This window comes from Bufo gargarizans, chromosome 6, assembly GCF_014858855.1.
Source record: "Bufo gargarizans isolate SCDJY-AF-19 chromosome 6, ASM1485885v1, whole genome shotgun sequence".
Taxonomy (NCBI): domain Eukaryota; kingdom Metazoa; phylum Chordata; class Amphibia; order Anura; family Bufonidae; genus Bufo; species Bufo gargarizans.
In genome coordinates this window covers 22,270,810-22,290,558 of record NC_058085.1, presented here as the reverse complement: position 1 = coordinate 22,290,558, position 19,749 = coordinate 22,270,810, and the positions used below count along the sequence as shown (strand labels likewise).

Sequence of the window (19,749 nt, the reverse complement as noted above, 5' to 3'; positions counted from 1 at the left end):
AAAGGGGAGAATGTTTTACGGATACCTGTCACCTGTAATTATGTCCAGGAGTCCCATCTCCAACCTGGCTGAGTCAGAGACCTCCCGCCCTCTCTGGTGCTACCCCTACAGTAAGTCTCAGAAGGCACAGCAGCAGCAGCAGCCAATTTAGTTTTCTTAATGTGATGAAGTTTTTTTAAGTGCTTTGCCAACCTGACGCATATCAGCAAAAGGATAAGCATTGCCTGAGCAAATGGGTTCAGTCGTACCTGGACTGTGCCCTTTCTTCTGCACATAGCCTGTCTCCTGACTCAATAGACTTCTGGGAAGGAGATTGGAACAGTGGCTGGAACTGGCCCAGTTTGATATGTGTACTGTCTTGTCCAGCCTCCAGTGTCGGGTATTCAGTGTGGCAGATGGCATCGTCACACACCTCCAGCTGATGCCAATGAGTAGATCTGCCAGAGAGTCATACACAGATTATCAGGCGGGGCCTGACGGAGCATGATGAAAGATGTGCGTCCCGGAGCTCCTGCTAGGATCCTGACTTCCAGCCTGTTCACAGCAAACCACCGCTGTCCAACTTACCCCCAAGGGGACATCTAGCTCCACAGAGGTACACTCCTTAACCAGACGCCAGCAGAATGCTGAGAAAGGGCAAAACTCAGATGAAAACGGAGCAGGAGGCACTGATCCAATATGGTGCCAACGAGGAGGAGAGTGTGCCTGTTACAGCGTGCCAGGAGATAGCAGCGTGTCTGGAGAAGTACGCACATAAGCCTCAAAAGAGCTTGAAGAAGAGGTGGGGAGATTCGGAGAGAAGGCTCAATCTGTGTCAGAAGGGAAGGAGAGTTCATCAGAAGATGAGCAGATAGTGCAGGGGTCCCAGCTATCCCATAAGCAGCAATATAGTGTAGAGTCAAAAGCACAAGGTCAGGAGGAGGAGACAGCAGAACCCACTTTGAAGGATGTAATGGCTGCCATAGCAAGCTGCAGTAACACCCTTAAAAGTTTGAATATACAATTTGGTAACCCTTCTATCATACGTCATGATCTGCACAAAGTGGCAGAACGCACTACTGAGGTAGAGCAAAGGGTGTCAGGAATGGAAGATGGGGTCAAACTGCTCCAAAAAGCAGCCAAAGTAACCGCCAAAGATATCGCTGCATTATATGCTAAAACAGATGACCTTAAAAACCGGTCACGCTGGAATAATATCAGGCTTGTTGGGGTGCCAGAAACAGCGGAGGGCGTGAATGCTACCGAATTTATTGAAAAGTGGATAGCTGAAAAGTTCAGACAAAGGCCTATCGTCCTTATATGTGGTGGAGAGAGCACCCCGCATCCCTACAAGACTGTTGCCTTCTGGACGCCCACCTCACCCAATCCTAGCAAAGATATTGCACTATAAAGATAGACACTATACTACAGCCATCCAGGGACCACTCGGAGATCACGATAAACTGTGTACAGGTCTCCATATTTCCGGATTATTCATCTGAAGTACAGAAGAAAAGAGCCCGCTTCGTGGAAATAAAAAGACGACTCTGTGGATTACAAATACAATACTCCATGATGTTTCCAGCCAAGCTGAGGGTAGTCGCCATAGGATCTGCGCTGTTTTTCGAAGACCCGGATGCTGCACTACCGTGGCTAGACAAGAATGAATGGCAGCTCAGAAATCAGACCTTGGGCACCTGAAATATTCACTCAGGGAGTAAACTCAGTATAATTCCATTGTTGAGATTAATGTTCCTACTGTGGACTTAAAAGGGAATTCCCAGTCATGTTGAGTAGTAGCGTTATATACGTACCAATGAGAGTTTTTATCGCACTTACGTACTGTTCTGAAGTTTGCAGTAGAGATTGTTGGGCTAGATTTTTATGGTTAGCCCTATGTTATGAAAGTAATATTGGAAAATCTGAATACATTTTGTAGTCACTGAGAGGGATTGGGGGGGGGGGGTGGGGGGGGGTGGCATGCTTATAAGCATGCTTATATGTAAGAAATGGCAGTTTTGGAATGGGAAAATGGGTAATGGCGTCTATGACTAAAGTGATTAGTTGGAATGTGCTGGGAATGGCGGAGGCTAACAGAAGACATGGCATATTTAGATATTTATTGAGATACCAGCCAGCCATCTGCTGCCTACAGGAAACGCATATGACCAAATCAAAAGTGCAATTGCTCCAAAAATATTGGGTTGGCTATTCTGTGCACTCGGTCTTCTCCGCATATTCCAGGGGAGTGAGTATACTTGTTAATAAGAATATACGCTTCAAATGTATACAGGAATATGTGGATGTAGAGGGGAGTGAGATTAATGGAATGAAGATGGTGCTGGTAACAATCTATATTCCCCTGCCATACACCTCAGTGCCGCTGAAAATGGCTCTGGAGTTTATGGTGGAATATCCTGACATTCCAGGCTTGATAGTTGGGGATTTTAATAATGTAATAAAGGAAGAACTAGACAAGTGCAGAGTGTCAACTGGAATGGCGTCTGGAATGGAAACTCCCTTTGGTAGATTACTGAGGGAGATGGCCCTAACAGATATATGGGGGGAAATGCACCCAGAGGAAAATTAATACTCTTGCTGCTCTTCCACGTACGATATATATCTCTTTCTAGGATTGATATGGGGTTGGCAAACATGCACATGTACCCATTAGTGAAATAGGTCTGATTATTTAATCAGAACACTGATGACAATATAAATTTGGATATACTACTCCCGGAACTGTTGAAGGTATTTAATCATTCTCTGGAAGTGGGATATTTGCCTGCCTCCACGCAAGAAGCAGTGATAGTAGTCCTACCCAATCCTGGGAAAGACCCCAAATCACCAGACTCGTATAGACCAATTTCACTATTATCCACGGATGTCAAGATCCTGGCAAAGGCCTTGGCTGCAAGACTATATAAAGTAATATTCAGACCAGATGGGCTTTATGCCTCAAAAGTCCACCTCCATCAATATTTGCTGAGTATTCACGAGTCTATAGATTCCATCTGATTCAATCTGAATCTCTTTAGACGCAGCCAAGGCCTTTGACAGCGTGGAATGGCAGTATCTGTGGTATACGCTTCAATATATGGGGTTTGGGCAAAGATTCATATCTTGGGTCAAAGTACTCTATTCTAGTCCCAAAGCAAGAATTAGGCCAAACAGGGTTATGTCTATGGGATTTCAATGGCAGCGTGGTACAAGACAGGGATGCCCTTTATCGCCGCTGCTGTTTGGACTGGTGATAGAACCATTGGCTGCTGCAGTGCGCAAGTCTCCTGCGATACGGGGATTGTGCTATGGAGCAGTGCAAAATAGAGTGGTGATGTATGCAGATGACACACTGCTGTTCTTAGAAGATACATCCACGTCTTTGCTGGCTGTAATGTCTCTCATTGACAGATTTGCCCAACTATCAGGCTTAACAATTAATTGGCATAAGTCTGCACTAATGCTTATAGATGGTCAGCCAAGATCACAGGTGATACTAGATAAAATATCCCATGTGTAGAAGAGTTCAAATATCTGGGTATTAAAATATTCCCCAGAATTAAAGATTTTGAGGAATTAAATCTTACCCCACTGTTAACGAACTTTCGTAATAAAAAGGCAAGGCTCGGTGCAAATTATCAGTACTGGGTAGAACGAACCTACTCAAGATGGTTTTGATGCCGCAGCTTTTGTACATTCTACACAATACCCCGGTCTGGCTGCCAATGGACAGGATTGACTCGATATTTAGAGACATAATATGGTGTAGTGGACAGGCTAGAATAAAGCTCGAGACACTACAATACTATAAAATGGAGGAAGGCCTAGCAGTTCCTAATCCCTGGGTGTACTACCTTGCAGCTTAAGGCCAGCACTTCAAAGGATGGCTAGAATTAGAAACCTCAGCCATGACTGGTGAGATATATAGAAACCACCTGAAAGGTAGAGACCTAATGATGCTACTGGAGGGACTGGAAGCGAAAACAGTGCGATCAGAAATTCCTATAAGACACATAATGTATTCAGTGTGGCAAAAGATTACAGTTGAGAGGAATCACCGGAATCGCGGAATATACCCCAATATGGCAAAACCCAGTATTATCTAAATTCAAATCATTGTCAGGATTTTATGAGTGGAAGGACAGATGGGTGATAAGAATGGGTCACCTCCTGGAGGGTGGAGTGTTCAGATACTTCACCAGTATTCAAGAAATATATGGCATCCCTCACAGGCGCTTTTATCAATATCTGCAATTGGGTCATGCATATAATACGAGGTATAAGAATGGTAGCGTAATGGCACAGAGACGCAGCATTGCATCTGATTGTTTCGGGAGGGGAAAGAAGGGGAATGATATCTCTAACATATCGATTGATACTAGATAAGTACCTAGAATTTCACTGACTGACTAGAATGCATAAATGGGAGACAGATGTGGTTGAACTCACGAAAGAGCAATGGGCTGATATATTAGAGGCGGCGCCTGTGTCATCTTTGAGTGAAAGTGGAAAGCTTTCGCAATTATTTATTATCCATAGAGTGTACAAGACGCCAGTGTTTTTACACCAAATTGGTCACAGATTAGATGCCAAGTGTCCTCGGTGTGATATGGAACCTGCAGACTTGATACACATGCTATGGAAATGCGCGGTCCTGACTATACTGGAGAGAGGTGACTGCTATCATACAAAAAGCCTACTCCGTAAATATTCCGCAAGACCCGAAAGTGTGTATCTTAGACTATGTATCGGAATTGGGTACTGAACATGTGTTCACACTGGCTATAGGCAGAGTACTGTATGTGGCTAGGAAGCTGATAGCTCAGCACTGGATACAGGCTGAGCCTCCCACAATCGGGGAGTTTAGGTGCAAAGTCAACACTATGATTGTATATGAAAAGGCCGTTTTCCAGAAAAGAGGCTGTCCCAGCAAATTTGAGAAATTATGGGAACCTTGGCAAGCACAAATGTGCATGGGTGCTAACTCAAGTAGAAGAAGAAGCTGATGCCGGAATGGAGGGTTGGGCGGTGCGGGGGTTGGAAAAGGGGGTAGTTAAGAGTTTAAGTAATAAGTATACATAACAGTTAACAACTAAGATACAATAAGACTCATGTTGAATCTTAACCATTGTTGCAGATCAATTTTATTGTATAATGTATTCTGTACATTTCTGTTGTACTCTCTTTTCTAATCAATAAAAAATAATTAGATTAAAAAAAAAAAATTGTTCCTTTTTCTGAAATGTATTTCAACAAATTGGTTCCTCTCTAGTAATATACTTTTCATAATCTTTGGATGGTGTGTACAGTGTATATATGAGGCGCAAGCACTTAAAGGAGTTGTCTCATCTGATACAATGGGGACATATCACTAGGATATGCCCCCATTGTCTAATAGGTGCGGGTCTAACTGCTGGGACCCCCACCTATATCGAGAACAGAGCTGGCCAAAGTGGTGGCTGGAGGACTCTGATCCGGCCACCACCAAGCGCTCTCCCCATAGAAGTGAATGGGAGCGCACTGTGCATGACCGGCCACTGTTTCCAGGACCTGATGGAAATAGCCAAGCCAGTGCTGCGCATGCACAGTGCACCCTCCACCACTTTCGAGGTTCAGTTTAGGCGATAGGTGCAGGTCCAAGTGGTAGGACCGCACCTACCAGACAGTAGTATATCTTAGCGAAATACCCCCATTGTCTCAGATGAGACAACCCCTTTAAGATAAATGCGTGAAAAAAGGAAGATGTTATGGTGTGCGCCATGCAGTTTGTTTACGCGACAGTGACAGGACTGAGATTTGGAGAGACCTCGGTGTGCACATTGTCCTAGCTGCAGTGAGGATGTTCGGGTCACGGGATTATTCTTTGGCGCTATATGTAGTTTGTGTAATCTGGAAAGGCTGCATTCACACAGCAGTGAAAAATTGCACATAGCAGTTTTTAGAATGAATTGAAGTCAATGGCGCTATTCACATGGCCATTTTTTTTAAGGCGAGTGAATAGTGGTTGTGAAAAATAGGACATGTTCTATTTGTGGCCGTTTTCACTGCCAGATGGACCCCATGTAAATCAATGGGACTATTTTTAATGGCCATTTAGACAGGAGTGCATCCATGTAATGGCCATTTAAAATGGGTACACTACTGGAAAATGGCAATTTAGGGGTTAAAATAAAAATAAATTGCCTTATCCACTTGCACATACAAGGCAGTCTTTCTTGGTGCTGAAGGACCTGTGCTACCAACGTGATGACATCACAATGCTCTCCCAGTATTATTGCTTAGGAGCGCATGGTGACATCATCCCACTGAGAGTGTAGGTCCTTTAGCACCAAATGAAGAGCGACTTTTCTCTACGCGTGCAAGTGGATGAGAGGAGTAATTTTTTTTATTTTTTCCATAAAAACAAAACCCTGCACATTATTAACATTACTAATTATTACTGATGGGGGCCACCCTGGGGAACATTATTACTAACTGGGGCCACTATGAGGGACATTATGTATACTGCAGGGATTGGTAATTGAATTTAAAAAAACAAAAAGCTAATAAAAATCATCAAAATCATCCTCAAATAATGGCCATTAAAAATGAATGCAAAACGTCCAGACAACTAGGAAAGGGATGCAAAAAATGGTTGAATGGCCATGAAAAACTGAGCGTGTCCACTTTTTATAGCTTTTTTTTCACGTGTGAATGTAGCCTTAAGAGGTCATACAAAAAAGTCTCACCACTGAACACCAGATATTTCCTACCTCTCTGTGAATAAAGACCCCAAGATATCCTGACCCAGGTGACTAACGCTGCATATTATCAATAGTAATAATATCTACAGGAAAAAAAAACATGTTGAGGAGCTACCCAATGGTCAGTGACAGGACTGTGCTTCCTACTGTCCATTCTACTCTCCTCCCTCCGAGTCCAGCTGCTGTATCTGTCATCCATTATTGCCCAGGTCTCATTCCCCGGCCTGCATTCTCCCCAGCAGCAGGTGTGATACAGTGATGTCATTGTACCTGCTGGGCTGAGCAGGAGAGCGCACAGACCTGAGATAATGCCCCGGCCTGTGCGCTCTCCTCAGCTCAGCAGGAGAGATGACGCCATCACGTCTGCTGCTGGGAAGAACATGATGTGCTCAGTAGTACTTTTTTAACTTTATTCACAGTACAGGAGCTTCACTGATGTAAAGGGGACACTAAGGGACAGCACTACTGCAGGGGCGCACAAAGGGGGCATAACTACTGTGTGGACACATCATGGGGACATTCTACTGATTAGGGGCACTTGGGGCCCTTGCAGACCAGCGTCGGTCACTCTGTGAGCCCACAGCGCAGCACCTGCCCTGAACTCCCAGCGCTGTTGGGGGTCACATAGCATTATATTGATTTATGATGCTATGTAACCCTTACAGTTCTGGAATATATTGGATAACACTGTCATAATGCTGCCAGGTTATCCGATACATTCCAGAACTGTAAGGGTTACATAGCATCATAAATCAATATAATGCTATGCAACCCCGTCAGTGCCGGGAGCTGAGCTGCAGACTCGCAGCGTGACCAACGCTCGTCTGCAAGGGCCCTTAGGGGGCATCAGTTATGTGAAGAGGGCACTAAGGTGGAATTCCACTGTAAAGGGGACACTAAGGGGAGATAACTATTGTGTGGGGCACTAAGGGGGCATTCAGCACTAGGAAATGTTTTATTTATAAATGACTGGGTGGGGGTTGCATGGAAGTTGATCAAAGTGTAGCCCAACCTGGCCTAGTTATGCTCCTCGGTCTACTATTAGTTGTGGTCTGTTTGGCCACCACAGTTTTAGTCTATTCGTATATAAATTTTACGCCATGTCTTCTTTCTATGTTCTTTGTGTGGGTTTTTTTATATGGAAAAGTTATACAATTTCAATGCAATTAAATGTATATTATTCATCAATAATAAAATGTGTTTTATTCTTGGCAGATGACTATACCAGGAACTTAGAGAAACATCTGATATCTTTAGATTTTGAAGTAGATAATTGTGGTATCACACGAGATACATTTGAAGAGCATGCCAATATCCAAGATATACCTTCATCCAATCCCAGCAACAATGCATCATTTGATCTTTTTAAACAGGTCCGATCTTCTAATTCATCACAGACTGTAACACAGAATAAAAGTCACAAAAAAGGTGTTAAACATCAAACAGCTCACGTAAGAGAGAAGCCATTTTCATGTTCCGAATGTGGGAAATGTTTTAACCAAAAATCATATCTTGTTATACATCAGAGAAATCACACAGGGGAGAAGCCATTTTCATGTTCAGAATGTGGGAAATGTTTTAAGAGTAAATCACATCTTGTAATACATCAGAGAATTCACACAGGGGAGAAACCATTTTCATGTTCAGAATGTGGGAAATGTTTTAAGGATAAATCAGGTCTTGTTGTACATCAGAGAAAGCACACAGAGGAGAAGCCATTTTCATGTTCAGAATGTGGTAAATGTTTTCACCAAAAATCAAATCTTGTTATACATCAGAGAAATCACACAGGGGAGAAGCCATTTTCATGTTCAGAATGTGGGCAATGTTTTAACCGCAAATCAGAGCTTGTTATACATCAGAGAAATCACACAGGGGACAAGCCATTTTTATGTTCAGAATGTGGGAAATGTTTTAACCATAAATCACATCTTGTTATACATCAGAAAATTCACACAGGAGAAAAGCCATTTTCATGTTCAGAATGTTGGAAATGTTTTAACCGTAAAACACATCTTTTTATACATCAGAGAACTCACACAGGAGAGAAGCCATTTTCATGTTCAGAATGTGGAAGATGTTTTAACCATAAATCGGCTCTTGTTATACATCAGAGAATTCACACAGGGAAAAAGCCATTTTCATGTTCAGAATGTGGAAAATGTTTTAACCATAAATCAGATCTTGTTATACATCAGAGAAGTCACACAGGGGAGAAGCCATTTTCATGTTCAGAATGTGGGAAATGTTTTAACCGTAAATCAGATCTTGTTGTACATAAGAGAATTCACACAGGGGAAAAGCCATTTTCATGTTCAGAATGTGGCAAATGTTTTAACCGTAAATCAAATCTTGTTGTACATCAGAGAATTCACACAGGAGAGAAGACATTTTCATGTTAAGAATGTAAGAAATGTTTTAACCGTGAATCAGATCCTGTTGTACATCAGAGAATTCACAAAGGGGCCATTTTCATGTTCAGAATGTGATATATGTTTCACCCATAAATAATCTCTTGTTAATCATCAAATAACTGACATATAAGAGAAGCCATCTTCATGCTAAGCCCGTTAGTGACCTCCCTTGTGTGTTTTTATGGTGGTCACTAACTGGCTTTATTCCTTCAGATACTCCGTTTTATAGGGAGATAAAGAAGCGCCTTGCTTTCAGTTACCAGATGTAGCTGAGGGCTTGGAGTGATGATTGTGACCGCTATGAGATCTCCCCAAACAAACCTAGTCTCCTGTATTGAATAAATATTGGTAATCAGAGGACAGATCCAGTTAAAATTCAAACTAATGTGTTTATATATATATATATATATATATATATATATATATATATATATATATATATATATATAATCTACTCTAAACACAAATGTTTGGGGAGGGGAAAAAAAAAAAAAAAAAACAGTATTCCACCCTGCCTGTGATCGGTATGGGGACCCTCCATTCCTGTAATACTGCAAATACAGCGGCCTATATGTGAAAGTCCCAAAAATAGAGCTGGATTCCCCCAAGAGCTGGTGTCCAGATATGTGGAAAAAGGGGCATCATTCACACGTGTAAATGGCCAGTTATTTGCAGTTAAGTGGAATGACCGATAACCTAGTAACATAGTTTATAAGGCTGAAAAAAGACATCTGTCCATCCAATTCAGCCTGTTATTCTGCAAGTTGATCCAGAGCAAGGCAAAAAAAAAAAAAAATGAGGTAGAAGCCAATTTTCCCCACTTTACGAGGAAGAAATGTGTTTCCGACTCCAATCAGAATAACTCCCTGGGTCAACGACCCCTCTATTAGCTATAGCCTGTAATATTATTACACTCCAGAAATACATTCAGGCCCCTTTTGAACTCTTTTTAGTGAAATCACCATCACCACCTCCTCCGGCAGAGAGTTCCATAGTCCTGGGGATATATAGATGATGGGAGAGAGCTCTGTACTGACCCCTGATATATTTATACATAGTTATTCGATCTCCCCTGAGTAGTCTTTTTTTTTTTCTAAAGTTAATAACCCTAATTTTGATATTCTTTTAGGGTACCGTAATCCACCCATTCCAGTTCTTACTTTAGGTGCCCTCCTCTAAACCCTCTTAAGCTCTGCTATGTCTGTTTTGTTCACAGGAGCCCAGAACTGTATACAGTACTCCATGTGTGGTCTGACTAGTGGCTTGTAAAGTGGCAGGACTATGTTCTCATCACGGGAATCTATGCCCCTTTTGATGCAACCTATTATCTAATTGCCTGACACTGGTTTCTGCCGCTTAGTTTGCTGTTCACTGAAATTTCTAGGATCTTTTCCATGTCAGTGTTACCCAATGTTTTACCATTTAGTATGTACTGGTGACTTGCATTATTCCTTCCCATGTGCATAACCTTACATTTGTCAGTGTTAAACCTCATCTGCCATTTCTCTGCCCAAGTCTCCAATCTATCCAGATCCCTCTGTAGTAGTATACTGTCCTCTTCCGTGTTAATTACTTTACACAGGTTAGTGTCATCTGCGAAAATTGATACTTTACTATGCAAGCCTTCTACAAGATCATTAATAAGAATATTGACGAGAATAGGGCCCAATACTGACCCCTGTGGTACTCCACTAGTGACACTGACCCAATCTGAGTGTGTACCATTAATGACCACTCTCTGTTTTCTATCATTGAGCCAGTTACTTACCCAAATACAGACGTTTTCTCCCAGTCCGAGCATTCTCATTTTATATACTAACCTTTTATGTGGTACAGTGTCAAATGCTTTGGAGAATTCCAGATATACGACATCCATTTATTCGCCACTGCCAAGTTTAGAACTTACCTCCTCATAGAAAGTGATTAAATTAGTTTGACATGACCGATCCCTCATGAAGTCATGCTGATATGATGTTATTTGCTCATTTTCATTGAGGTGCTCCAAGATAGCATCTCTTAGAAAACCATCAAACCGTTTACCCACGACAGATGTTACCAGCCTATAGTTTCTGGGCTCTGGATAACAAATATGTGGCTCACCCGTACCCGGTCTGTGGTCAAGGTGCTCTATTTTTAGATGATTCACCCTATCATCCAAAAATAGTATTAACCCCTTTAGGACACAGCCTTATTTCACCTTAAGGACCAGGCAATTTTTTGCAAATCTGACCAGTGTCACTTTAAGTGTTGATAACTATAAAACACTTTGACTTATCCAGGCCATTTTGAGATTATTTTTTTCGTCACATATTGTACTTCATGACACTGCTAAAATGGAGTAAAAAAAAATTAATTTTTATTTATAAAAAAATACCAACTTTACCAAAAATGTGTAAAAAAAAAATACCAAATTTTCCAAGTTTCAATTTCTCTACTTCTATAATACATAGTAATACCTGCAAAAATAGTTATTACTTTACATACCCCATATGTCTACTTCATGTTTGGATCAATTTGGGAATGATATTTTATTTTTGGGGGATGTTACAAGGCTTAGAAGTTTAGAAGCAAATCTTGAAATTTTTCAGAAATTTTCAAAACCCACTTTTTAGGGACCAGTTCAGGTCTGAACTCACTTTGTGAGGCTTACATAATAGAAACCACCCAAAAAGGACCCCATTCTAGAAACTACACCCCTCAAGGTTTTCAAAACTGATTTTACAAACGTCGTTAACCGTTTAGGTGTTCCACAGGAGTTAATGGCAAATCTCCTAATTTAAATTTTTGGGCAAATTTTCCATTTTAATCCATTTTTTACAGTAGCGAAGCAAGGGTTAACAGCCAAACAAAATGCTATATGTATTGCCCCGATTCTGTAGTTTGCAGAAACACCCCATATGTGGCCGTAAACTACTGTACGGGCACACAGTAGGGCGTAGAGAGAAAGGTGTGCCATATGGTTTTTGGAAGGCAGATTTTGCTGGACTGTTTTTTCGACACCATGTCCCATTTGAAGCCCCCCTGATGCACCCCTAGAGTAGTTACTCCATTAAAGTGACCCCATCTAAGAAACTACACCCCTCAAGGTATTCTAAACTGATTTTACAAGCTTTGTTTACCCTTTAGGTGTTCCACAAGATTTAATGGAAAATAGATACAATTTTAAAATTTCACTTTTTTGGCAGATTTTCCATTTTAATAATTTTTTCCAGTTACAAAGCAAGGGTTAACAGCCAAACAAAACTCAATATTTATGGCTCTGATTCTGTAGTTTACAGAAACACCCCATATGTGGTCGTAAACTACTGTACGGGCACACGGCAGGGTGCAGAAGGAAAGGAATGCCATACGGTTTTGGAAGGCAGATTTTGCTGGACCGTTTTATTGACACCATGTCCCATTTGAACCCCCCCCCCCCTGATGCACCCCTAGAGTTGAAACTCCCCAAAAAAGTGACCCCATTTTAGAAACTACGGGATAGGGTGGCAGTATTGTTGGTACTAGTTTAGGGTACATATGATTTTTGGTTGCTCTATATTACACTTTTTGTAAGGCAAGGTAACAAGAAATAGCTGTTTTGGCACCGTTTTTATTTTTTGTTATTTACAACATTCATCTGACAGGTTAGATCATGTAAAATTTTTATAGAGCCGGTTGTCACGGACACGGCGATACCTAATATGGATACAATTTTTTTATTTATGTAAGTTTTACACAATTGATTTCATTTTGGAAACAAAAAAATAATCATATTCTGAGAGCCATAGTTTTTTCAGTTTTTGGGCGATTATCTTAGGTAGGGTCTTATTATTTGCGGGATGAGGTGACGGTTTGATTGGTACTATTTTGGCATACATATGACTTTTTTGCTCACTTTTATTACCTTTTTTGGGAAGTAAGGTGGGCTAAATTTCTATTTCATCATAGTTTTTCATTTTTATGGCGTTCACCGTGCGGGTAAAGTAACATTACCTTTTTATAGATCAGGTCGTTACGGACGTGGTGATATCAAACATGTGTAGGGAATTTCTTTTTTTTTTTCATTTTTAATCAGTGATAAGTTGATTTTTGATTTTTACTTTTTTTAACATTTTTTTTTACATTTTGTTTACCCAGACCCCATTGGTTCTTAAAGATCCAGTGGGTCTGATGTCTGTATAATACAGTACAATACACTATATAGTGTACTGTACTGTGTTTTCAGTTTACAAAGTCTGATTAGACTTCTGCCTTTAGCAGAAGTTTAATCAGCACCATGGACAGCCTCTGATCAGTACCATGGACAGCTGGACGCCTGTGAAGGTGTCTGGTTGCCATGGTAACCATCATTCGCTGCCACAGCAGAGCAGTGGGTGATGGGGAGGTAGGGGGGCCCCCTCCCTCTCCCATCGGGGGCTGAAAAGGCACAGCAGCCCCGATGGGAGAGGGAGGGAGCTTCCTCCCTCTTAACCTTTTCCATACAGCGGTCCCCACGGACCACGGCATGGAAGGGGTTAAACGCATGGCATCTGTGCCAGCACAGATGTCAGGCGTTTCAAGCAGAGTGTCAGCAATGTGCTGACACGCTGCAAACCGCTCGGCTATCCTGAGAGAGGGGGCGGCCGGATGATCCCATGCCTGCCCTACCCCCCAAGCACCGCCCGACCTCCCTGTCACAGACGACCGCGGGGATCAGAAACTTCCGAGACCTCTGCAAACCGCAGGTCTGAATTGACCTGCGGTTTGCTGCGATCGCCGACATGGGGGGGGGGGGGTGTCACAGGACCCCCCCCGGCGCATTTAGCTAAGGTGCCTGCTCAATGATGAGCAGGCACCGGGTTCCGATCGTATCTATACATGACGTACGTCATGTGTCCTGAAGAGGTTAATGTATATAAAATAAAAACGGGCACTCGCCATCTGGTCTTAATAGTAAAATATTGTGTTTAATAAGTAATAACATATTTTATTTGATAGATAATAAATATTGCTAGGTGATTTAGATAACATATGAACCCCTAGCTAATTGCATTTGTTATTATTGTTGCTAATCAGGATATAAGTATATTGTGGTGAATATACCTATTCCCTAACGTTTGATGAAGCTGCTGGATATACTTAATAACTTGATTTGGTGAAAAGCAAAGATTGGTGCGTGATTCTTATGAAGGTTGTTGCGTGATTCTTATAAAACTATGAATAAAATATTGAATAAATTTATTGTGTGAAGGCATATGCATAATTGTGGTCAAATAAATAAATATATATGTGCTCAAAAAATATGTTCAATAAATATATAGTCCCCCAAAATATATAGTCAATGTAATTAAAAAAAAAAAATCCCCAAAGAATATCAGAGTTGTCAGTACCTCTTATTATATTAGCAATCAAAAATGTGATTTGCCAGACATAAGTAGGTTAGTATGTCATATAACTGTAGTCTCCCTGGAGACTGGGTGATATTAGTAGGACTGGCGTCTGGGGCGTCCCCCTGATGCAAAGCCTCTTACCTCACCCTCCGTTCAGTGGTCAGCAGACTTGGCTCCTCTGTCTGTGCACCTATATAAATAGGTAAGCCGTGTCGCAACCTCCAAGATGCCCGGACGTTGCAGACTCCGGACTATGTGATGTGCGGACCTCAGCGTCCCACGTGATCCTACGATGCAGTTTCCGGACTATGTGATGCATAGACCTTGACTTCCTATGTGATCCGGCAAATAAGTGCAGTCATGTGATACTGCACGTGATGCAGAGAAAGTCAGATGGTGACGTTTCAGTATTTGACTCTGCAGGATCTTTTAAGGGTTCAGTCCTTTTAATAAAAATCCAATATAGAATCTTATATAAAGTTTTAGGTGGGTAGTTCTCTATTCCGAAATATCCAGACGCGTTTCGAGGTGACAACCTCTTCCTCAGTGGCTTCGGTGTATAATGAAACTACCCCCTTTTATAGTGTTCGGCCTTAAAAACGCACCTAAAGCATGGAATGGATTTGGAGTGTTCTTGCGTTTTTTATTTTATTGCCCTTATTGATACTTTATATATGCATATTTCTATTCAACATTTGAACACTTAATCTCTAACGTTTTCAGATATAACATAACAAACAGTTTTAGGAAGCCTAAATATTTAGAATATATATCTACAAATAATAAAGAATACAAGAAACTAACAAACACAACAGAACCGCAATAAAAACGCAGGTGCGTTTTCTGGTCTTTTGGTCAACTTTGTGTCCTTATGTATTATGTGATCACAACTACTGTAGTCTGGGATCACAATTGGTTTGGAGATAATTGCGCAGATACTACTAACAATGAAGAAATAAAGAGACACAGAGACTTTCAGAGGCAGCAGAATGGAGAGTCCCGGGTAGCCTAAGCATATAGAAATATGCATGTATAAGTATCAATAAGGGCAATAAAATAAAAAACGCAAGAGAACCGCAACATAAACGCAAGTGCCTTTTTTATCCAATCCACTTCTCATCCCCTAGGACAATATACTCTCTTGATGGCAAAGATGTCAAAGGTTTCTACTAATCTATATTTGAGAAAGTAAATTTTGTGGTCGGATAGGACTGGATGAACACTCCAAATCCATTCCATGATTTAGGTGGGTTTTTAAGGCCGAATACTATAAAAGAAGGGGGTAGTTTTATTATACACCGAAGCCACTGAGGAGGAGGTTGACACCTCGAAACTCGTCTGGCTGTTTCGGAATAGAGAACTACCCACCTAAAACTTTATATAAGATTCTAGCTTGGATTTTTATTAAAAGGACTGAACCCTTGAAAGATCCTGCATCGTCAAATACTGAAACGTCACCATCTGACTTTTTCTGCATCATGTGCAGTATCACATGACTGCACTTATTTGCCGGATCACGTGGGACGTCGAGGTCCGCACATTACATAGTCCGGAGTCTGCAACGTACCAGGCATCTTGGAGGTTGCGACGCGGCTTACCTATTTATATAGGTGCACCGACAGAGGAGTCAAGTCTGCTGACCACCAAACGGAGGGTGAGGTAAGAGGCTGTGCATCAGGGGGATGCCCCAGACGCCAGTCCTACTAATATCACCCAGTCTCCAGGGAGACTACAGTTATATGACATACTAACCTACTTATGTCTGGCAAACAACTTTTTGATATATTTTTTTTTTTTGGGATATATAGAGATATATATATATATATATATATATATTTTTAGCACATATATATTTATTCATTTGAGCACAATTATGCATATGCCTTCACACAATATTTTATTCTATATTTTATTCATAGTTCTATAAGAATCACACAACAACTTTCATAAGAATCGCTCAACAATCTTTGCTTTTCACCAAATAAAGTTATTAAGTATATCCAGCAGCTTCATCAAACGTTAGGGAATAGGTATATTCACCACAATATATTTACTATTAAGACCAGATGGTGAGTGCCTGTTTTTACTTTATATAGTTTCTGGGCTCTGTTTTTGGACCCTTTTTGAATATTGGCACCACATCTGCTTTGTGCCAATCCTGTGGAACACCCCCTGTCAGTATAGAGTCCTTAAATATCAGAAATGAGGGTCTGGCTATGATATTGCCTAATTCTCTTAGAATACTGTGGTGTATGCCATCTGGTCCCAGCAATTTTTCTATTTTAATCTTTTTTAAGATGCCGCTGTACTTCTTCGTGGGTCAGACAGGGTACTTTTAATGGAGAATTTACTTTTTGATTTTGCATTTTATCTGACAGTTTATTTTCTTTAGTGAATACAGTGGAGAAGAAAATATTTAATAGCTTTGCTTGCTCTCTGCAACTCCCCCCTCATTACTCTGTAAAGGGCCGACACCTTCAGATTTATACTTTTTACCATTTATATAAATTAAGAAAATTTTAGGGTTACTTTTACTCTCTTTGGCAATGAATCTCTCTATCTCTAGTAGCTTTTAATTGTCTTTTTCATATTCAGTTTTTTTCCCTGTAGTTTTTTAATGCTTTCGCGCTACCCTCCTGTCTTAGTGATTTAAATGCTTTCTTTTTGTCATGTATTGCTTTCTTTACAGTTCTATTTATCCACATTTGTTTTTTTTTATTGTTCCTTAACCTTTTATTCCCATAAGGTATGTACCTTTCACAATTAGATTTTAGGATGCTTTTAAATATATCCCATTTAGTGGCTGTATTTTTATTGTTTAGGACTTTGTCTCAGTTAGTTAGGCCTATAACCACTCTTCGTTGGCAAAATTTTTCTTTTTGTATTTTTGTTTAATTTTTTTGTTCCTCCCTGAAGAAACACTCTTTTGAATGACAATTGGAAGGTTATTACTTTATGGTCACTATTTCTCATGTGTCCCCCTACCTGCACATCTGTTGTTCTGTCAGGTCTATTGGTTAATACGAAGTCCAGTATGGCCGTCCCTCTAATCTGGTCCTGAACCAGTTGGGAAAGGTAATTGTCTTTGGTTATTGCCAAGAACCTGTTTCCTTTGAGATGTACAGGTTTCAGTTTCCCAGTCTATATAGTAGTAGATTTTCAGTGGACTCTGGTATATTAGGTGGCTTATAATAAACTCCAATTAGTATTTTTTTTTATTTTTATTTTTTTCTCCATGTATCTCTACCCACAGTGACTCCACATGTTTATGTCCCTCGCTTATATCTTCTCGGACTGTGGGCTGTAGACAGGACTTTATATACAGGCAGACCCCTCCCCCTCTCCAGTTTTGGCAATCCTTTCTAAACAGACTGTAACCTTGTATGTTAACCGCCCAGTCATAGTTATCATCCAGCCATGTCTCAGTTATTCCCACTATGTCATAGTCCTCCTCACACATCACTAATTCTAGTTCACCAGTTTTATTAGTCAGGCTTCTAGCATTAGTATATATACAATTAAGAGGTTTATGTATATTTTCCTACACCTTTCCTTCTGAACTGTTCTACTCCCTCCTTCCATTCCTCCCCCAGTTCTATAACCTTGCCCCAGGTCTCTATCATCACTATCTTCCCCTCCTATAATATAATTACACTCCTTCCCCCTTCCCCCTTCCCCAGTCCCTAGTTTAAACACTCCTCCAACCTTCTAGCCATCTTCTCAAAACAGCTGCCCCTTCTCCATTTAGGTTCAGCCCATTCCTACAATAGAGCCTGTAGCCGACAGAGAAGTCGGCCCAGTTCTCCAGGAACCCAAACCCCTCCTTCCTACACCAGTTTTTGAGCCGCTTGTTAACCTACCTAATCTCCTGCTGCCTTTCTTGTGTGGCTTGTGGTACAGGTATTTTGGAAAACTCTGCGTTTGAGGTCCTTGCCCTAAGCTTGTGACCTAAATCCCTAGAAGTACATCTGTAATTCTAGAAGTAGTGACATTAGTGCGGATGGGGAAGGGAAGTAGTGATTCTTTACTGTTCTTTATGAATCGTTTTGGACACTGCCCCTTAATATATTCTGTCGGTGATTGCTTGTTTTGTGCACATAGTGGTTTCTATCTTGCCAGGCAGGGCCGTTATACCGCACAAGCATCACTTACCACATTTGGATGCCTCAGTTATAAAGAAATTTGCTAAATAAAAATGTGTAAATATATTTTGGCAGCTAGGACAAGCTGACAAAATATATTAAGTATCAAAATATATCATAAAATACAAGTGAGAATAAAATAGAAAAATAGTCTACACCTGCCGAAACCGTCAGCAAGTCTGCCTTTTCACATGAAACAAACTGGAGTTTGAAATGCCTTAGACAGAGGTGGTGACCAATCTCTTCAGTTGAAGCAGCTCTGACATAACCAGATCCATCTACTACACCATGTTGGAAAAGTTTTTGAAATTCATATCATTTTAAGGGTTAACAAAGTGATCCTGTCATTTTCTATAGAAACATCCTGTTAAATGTTCTATGCAAATTATCATCTAACCTGCCTAGTTACAGCGATTTATTATTATATAGCTTATTTCTTTATTGCTCACATAAGGAACCCTATATAAAGCCTGGACTCCTAGTATAATCAGACAGCTGCTTAGCAGAGCTTGACAACATTGTATCGTGTGTTATTTGGTTGTCTCACTGTCGGCAGGAAATAAAGATTGCCTACCTTCTGATTCAGGTGACTTCGTGCCTCAATTGATAGATATTTAAAATAAAACTAAGCGCATGAAAATATATTTCTGATAAAGATTTTGAAAATATATACAGTACAGACCAAAAGTTTGGACACACCTTCTCATTCAAAGAGTTTTCTTTATTTTCATGACTATGAAATGATTCACACTGAAGGCATCAAAACTATGAATTAACACATGTGGAATTATATACTTATTATGAAACAACTGAAAATATGTCATATTCTAGGTTCTTCAAAGTAGCCACCTTTTGCTTTGATTACTGCTTTGCACATTCTTGGCATTCTCTTGATGAGCTTCAAGAGGTAGTCACCTGAAATGGTTTTCACTTCACAGGTGTGCCCTGTCAAGTTTAATAAGTGGGATTTCTTGCTTTATAAATGGGGTTGGGACCATCAGTTGCATTGTGGAGAAGTCAGGTGGATACACAGCTGATAGTCCTACTGAATAGACTGTTAGCTGCCTTTTTCTTGCCATAATACAAATTCTAAGTAAAGAAAAACGAGTGGCCATCATTACTT

At 40.7% G+C, this 19,749-nt stretch overlaps 1 protein-coding gene and 1 pseudogene across 1 annotated transcript in view; one reads left to right on the top strand and one right to left on the bottom strand.

Moving 5' to 3' along the window:
• Positions 1–19,749, bottom strand: part of LOC122940391 — a 1,778,572-nt gene that overhangs the window by 1,298,817 nt on the left and 460,006 nt on the right. The window lies entirely within an intron of this gene.
• LOC122942596 overlaps positions 1–19,749 on the top strand; it is a 192,532-nt pseudogene that overhangs the window by 77,963 nt on the left and 94,820 nt on the right.